The following is a 6,000-nucleotide window of genomic DNA, read 5'->3' as shown; positions in this document are numbered from 1 at the left end:
ATAGGAAACAAAGATATTTTAATGGGCAAAAAAATGCAGTAGTGTTCCCGGAACCAAGTAGAGTCTGGCTGTTTTCTCGAGGCCCAATAACAAGAAGCAGACAAACTAGGAAAGAATGGAATCTATTGCTGTCACTGGATACAGGGAATAGGCCAGAGGTAATTCCACCAGACCAACTCAAAGTCTTAGGATTTTCTTTGTGCTTATGTTGGTTGGGGTTACGTGTCTACGTGCAGTAGAGCATTTGCCTAAGTCTATTGGTAACTTTCTTTCAACTAGGTCAGAGGCAAAAAATGATTGCTAAGTCTGATGAAAAGGGCCCCAGTACCTTCAAGGCCTGTCTACTGTGGTTCCGGAGTAATTATTTCTACTTTCTCTCCTTTACAACTTGGTCAGGAGAGCTGCCTTAGACTCTCCAATTAATCTATTCAAACAGCTGCATCTGTTACCTTGACTTGTATCAGATTCCCTCGACCCGAGAAGGGTCCTGCCACTAGGAATGTAAGACAGTCTCTATTATTTTGACTTGCTCCAGGTTAGGGAGAACATTATGCAAGGCTCCTAGTGACCATACATTTTATTTCTAGCCTTGATGTCTGGGCACTGATTTTTCCAGGTTTAACTGTTGGCTCAACGTTAAGGTAGTGCTGTGGCAATCTGTCTATGTAACTGGACTGCTATGCAGGTCTATCTGAGTGATTGTCAGGGAGAATTGGCCTGCCGGAATAGGCTTTCCTGAAAGAACTGAATTAAGCTTGGCCTTGAAGGTGGTTGTGAAAAGGCACAGAGAAGAAGGGAAATAATGTATGAAGACATTGGAAATGAGTATGTAAGTGCTGCATACTATTTTATCTTAAGACCCAAAAATTCAGTTCAAAGTGAATAATCTTTCATTTAAAGGTTTCTTTATTCTGTTTTACTTTGCTTTTAATTGTACTCACAGTGAACAGCCATGAACAGCTCAGTAATGTAAAGAAACGTATTTATCATCTTTGTGTTCTAAATTAAGAACCACCACTGCAATATGACAAATAAAATGAGACAGAGAGAGAGAGAGAAAGAGAGAAAGAAAATCTCAGCAGTATGTATTATTTGGAAGTGGAACCTGGCTGAGGACCACAAATAAAATATAAAGAACTAATTTTCAAAAACAATATTTATTAATATAAAGTAGTGAACATCATAAAGTCATGTGAACCATCTAGTCCTATTACCTTGTGGCAATTATTCATGTGATTGTGATTTTCTTTAACTTCTCTACAACCCTTCCAAGAACTCAGCTAGTGGAGAAGTCTAGAAGAGGTTCTCATTTAATGCTTGCCCCATGTTTTGTAAAGTAAGTAAATAATACTAAAGAACATAATCAATTCTGAGCACATGGTATTTTCAATATGACTACAACATTTCTCACCCAACTGCTAGTCTGGGAGGCTAAAATTAGTTCTTATCTGGAACCTATAGTCCTCCATTGTAATAATTTCTGATATATATTAACATAAAATTCATTTAAGTTTTGTAAAAGGTGAATAATGCTTGCTCATTTGAGAATATGTATTAAGAACTCCTTTAATTCAAACAGGCGGTCCTAGTCTGCACACCGTTTTTAACTGTTATCACAGCACCCAATTTATTTCCTATATAGATTTTGTTGTAAATTGAAATTGATTTATTTCTTTTTTGTTGTTATACTCCCCGCTCTAGAATAGAAGAACTACTATGTATAACTGAGACTATGTCTATCTTGTTCAACCTTCTATCTCCTTTCCCAAGAATAGTGCCTGACGCATAGGGTTCCCTTTATAAATATACTTTATATAAGTAAGTGGATGTACTCCAAATAGATATTAAAATGTACCTCAATATCATCATATATCGAATGTTATGAAAAAGAGATAAGACCTAGAAACAGTTATGTGAAGAAAAATATATGTCATGTTGTTTGGGGGGAAGAGTTGAAGAAAATGTGAACCACCTAGCAGTCAAACTGAAAGAGAACTGACTTAAGTTGATGAATAACGTATCCAAACATTCTAAAAGTCATTTCAGTATTATTGGAGCCACAAAGGTAAACAAATTTACAAAAATACATGTCCCCTCATTATTAATGAATGATTTTTTTCTCAATAGTAAATCAATTTCAAGACTATTTCAGCAATCAAAGTCTAGAATTAACACTTTAAAAACCATGAAAAGAAATAAGGATAAAAAAAGTGAGTCACAAGAAGGATACTTCAGTCAACAGTAACAATACCAGGATCTCTTATATCCTTTGATTTTTTGAGGCAGGTTTGTCTCTTCTAATTAAATTTAAATACAATTATAAGCTTAAGTCCTATCTATTTATCTCTGTTTTTGTTGCATTTGCTTTTGGGTTCTTGGTCACGAACTCTTTGCCTAAGCCAATGTCTAGAAGAGTTTCAGCACAGAAAAAAGAACAATCGTCAGAGTAAACAGACAACCCCACAGAGTGGGAGAAAACGTTCACAATCCATACATCCAACAAAGAACATATATCCACAGTCTACAAGGAACTGAAGCAAATCACCAAGAAAAAAAAAATCCCATTAAAAATGTAGCTAAAGATATGAAAACACAATTCCCTAAAGAAGATATACAAATGGCAAAAAACATATGAAAAAATGCTCAATAACACTAATGACCAGGGAAATGCAAATCAAAACCAAAATGTGACACCACCTTATTCCTGCAAGAATGGTCACAATAAAGAAATTGAAAAATAATAGATGTTGGCATGGATGCACTTGTACACTGCTGGTGGGAATATGAACTAGTACAACTGTTAAAAACAGCATGGAGATTCCTTAAAGAAGTAAAAGTAAAACGAGGATTTGATCCAGCAATGCCACTATTGGGTATCTACCCAGAAGAAAAGAAGTCATTATATGAAAAAGACACTTGCACATGCCTGTTTATAGTCGTACAATTTACAAATGCAAAAATATGGAACCAGCCCAAATGCCCATCAAACAACAAGTGGAGGAAGAAATTGTGCCATAGGTATATGATGGAATCCTACTCAGACATAAAAAGGAATGAATTAATGGCATTTGCAGCAACCTGCATAGAACTGGTTGAGTTCTGTCCTCACTGGGGAGGAAGGAAGGACAAGGGAATGACTTTAATCCAGTGGAATCTGGGAGGTGTGTGCAGGGAGCTTGTCTGTAGCAGTGTGATATGTTTCGGCTCTGTGTCCCTACCCAAATCTGACCTCGAATTTTTAATAATCCCCATGTCAAGGGTGGGAGCAGATGGAGATAATTGAATCATGTGAGTGGTCTTCCGGTTGTTGTTATAGTGAGTGAGTTGTCATGAGATCTGATGGTTTTATAAGGTGCTTCCCCTCCACTTGGCACTCATTCTCTCTCCTCCTGCCCTGTGAAGAGGTGACTTCCAACATGATTGTAAGTTTCCTGAGGCATCCGCAGCCATGTGAAACTGTGTGTTAATTAAAATCTCTTTTCTTTATAAACTATGAAGTCTCCAGTATTTCTTCATAGCAGCATGAGAAAGGACCAGTACAGGGAGTTGGTCATAATTTCTGAAACCTTATACTGATGTATGTTTCCAGGATTTGGATTGGGATTTGGATTTTTCAAATGTAGCTTGAAATTTCAATCAACTTTCCTCTTTTTTTTCTAAAAATATAAGTGTGCTAACAAGAAGAAAGTACAATGGCATATTTAAAGTCTGGAAAACTACCCACCAACCTCCACTGATGCATCTAGCCAAATTACTTTTCAAAAGTGAAGGACAAACAAAGATGCTTCCAGACGAACAAAAATTGAGGTAATTGTTGCCAGTCAGACTACTTAGCAAGAAAGGTTAAAAAAAAAGTTCTACAAAGATAAGGAAAATAAGACAGTTCAGAAACGTGGTTCTAAATAAAGAAAATAAGAACATTAGTAAATGAATAAATGACAGTAAAATAAAACATATTTCTTATTTTTAATGGTCTAAAATATAAATTTGTTCATAATAAAAATACCAACCATGTATGCAATTATTATAGCTACAGATAAGATAAATGAATGACAGTAGTTATACAAGGACTGGGAGAGAAAATTTTGCAATACTTCCTTATAAGGTATTTGTACTGCTTTCAAAGTGGCATAGTGTTAATTGAAAGTAGACTTGCATTTATTGGAAATACATATTTTAATGTCTATAGCAACCAATAAGTAAAAGCAGTTTAAAGAAGACTAAAATATACAGAAGCAAGTATAAGGTATATGCTAAGAAAGGTGAGAAAATAACACCATCTCAAACCATCAATTAAGAATGAGAAAGGAGAATAAAAATGGAAGAAAGACAAAAATCAAAAGAGAGAAGAATAGAAAACAGTAAAAAGTGTTGCAGATATTAACCAAATTGTATTAATAGTCACCTTAAACATCAATGATCTAAATATACCAATTAAAAGAGACTGTCAGAGTGGATTGAAAAGAAGACACAACTGTATGTTATCTAAAAAAAAGAAAACCTGTTTTCAGTATAAAGGCGTATCAAGATTAATAGTAAAGGGACATGGATGAATCTGGGAACCATCATAGTCAACAAAATGACACAAGAACAGAAAATCAAACACTGCATGTTCTCTTTCATAGGCAGGTGTTCAAAAATGAGATCACATGGACAGAAGGAGGGGAACGTCACACACTGGGGTCTGTTGCGGGGATGTGGGAGAGGGACAGTGTGGGGTAGGGAGGTTGGTGAGGGATAACATGGGGAGAAATGCCAGATACAGGTGACTGGGGGATGGAGGCAGCAAACCACCTTGCCATGTATGTACCTATGCAACAATTCTGCATGATCTGCACATGTACCTCAGAACCTAAAGTACAATTTAAAAAAAAAAGGGATAAAGAAAGTGAGAGAGGCTATCTCAATTTCAGACGGAGTAGACTTCAGAGCAACAAAAATTGTCAGGGATAAAGAGGATTGTTACCTAGTGATAAAAAAGTCAATTATTCATAGAGACATAAGAATATTTAATGAATATGTGTCTAAAAACAGAGTGTCAATACAGATGTGGCAAAACTAATTGAAATGCAAGGAGAACTATATTAATCTTCTATAACATTTGAATACTTCAAAACTCCTCTGTCACAAGTGAACAGATCCAGCCAGAAGATTATCAGGAAAGATACAGTTAAACTTAACAACATGATCAATCAATTGGATCTAACCGACACCTATAGTATATTTTACCCAGCAATGGGAGAAAACATATCATCCTCAAGCTTCCATGGATTCAGCAAGATAGACCTTATTCTAGGCCACAAAACACACTAAGCCAAATTTAAAAGAATATAAATTACACAATGTGCACTCTCAGAGCACCATGGAAATAATTAGAAACCAACAACAGAAAGAAAGCCAGAAAACCACAAAATACATAAAGATTAAGCAACACACTAATAAGTAAGATGCACGGATATGAAAAAGTCTCAAGAGGAACTTGAAAATAATTTGAACTAAATGAAAATTAAAATACAACTTATCAAATATCATGTGATGCCACAAAACTAGTGCTTACAAGGAAATGTATAGCAGTAAATTCATATGAATTTATATATTAAAAAGAAGAAAGCTTTAAATTTAGCAATATAAGCTTCCACCTCATGAAACTAGAAAAAGAGCAAATTGAATCTAAAGAAAGCAGAAGAAATTATATAACACATATTTGAAAGAAATCAATGAATTTGAAAACAGGAAATCATAGTAAAATCAATGAAAACAAAAGTTGGTTATTTGAGAAGATCAATAAAATTTATACTACTCTAGCCATACTAAGTGAAGAGAGAAGAAAAAAATAAATAATATCAAAAATAAAAGGAAAGCCATAACTGGTGGTCCCATGAACATCAAAGGTGTAATAAAAAAATAAACAGCTGTATGCACACAAATTTGATAACACAGATAACATGGACTAATTTCTTCCAAAATATGGTTTTGTAAAACTCATACATGAAGGAATAC

This window comes from Aotus nancymaae, unplaced genomic scaffold, assembly GCF_030222135.1.
Source record: "Aotus nancymaae isolate 86718 unplaced genomic scaffold, 86718_ANA_hifiasm-v0.15.2.pri h1tg000004l, whole genome shotgun sequence".
Classification (NCBI taxonomy): Eukaryota; Metazoa; Chordata; class Mammalia; order Primates; family Aotidae; genus Aotus; species Aotus nancymaae.
Note: the sequence above shows the minus strand (reverse complement) of the source record.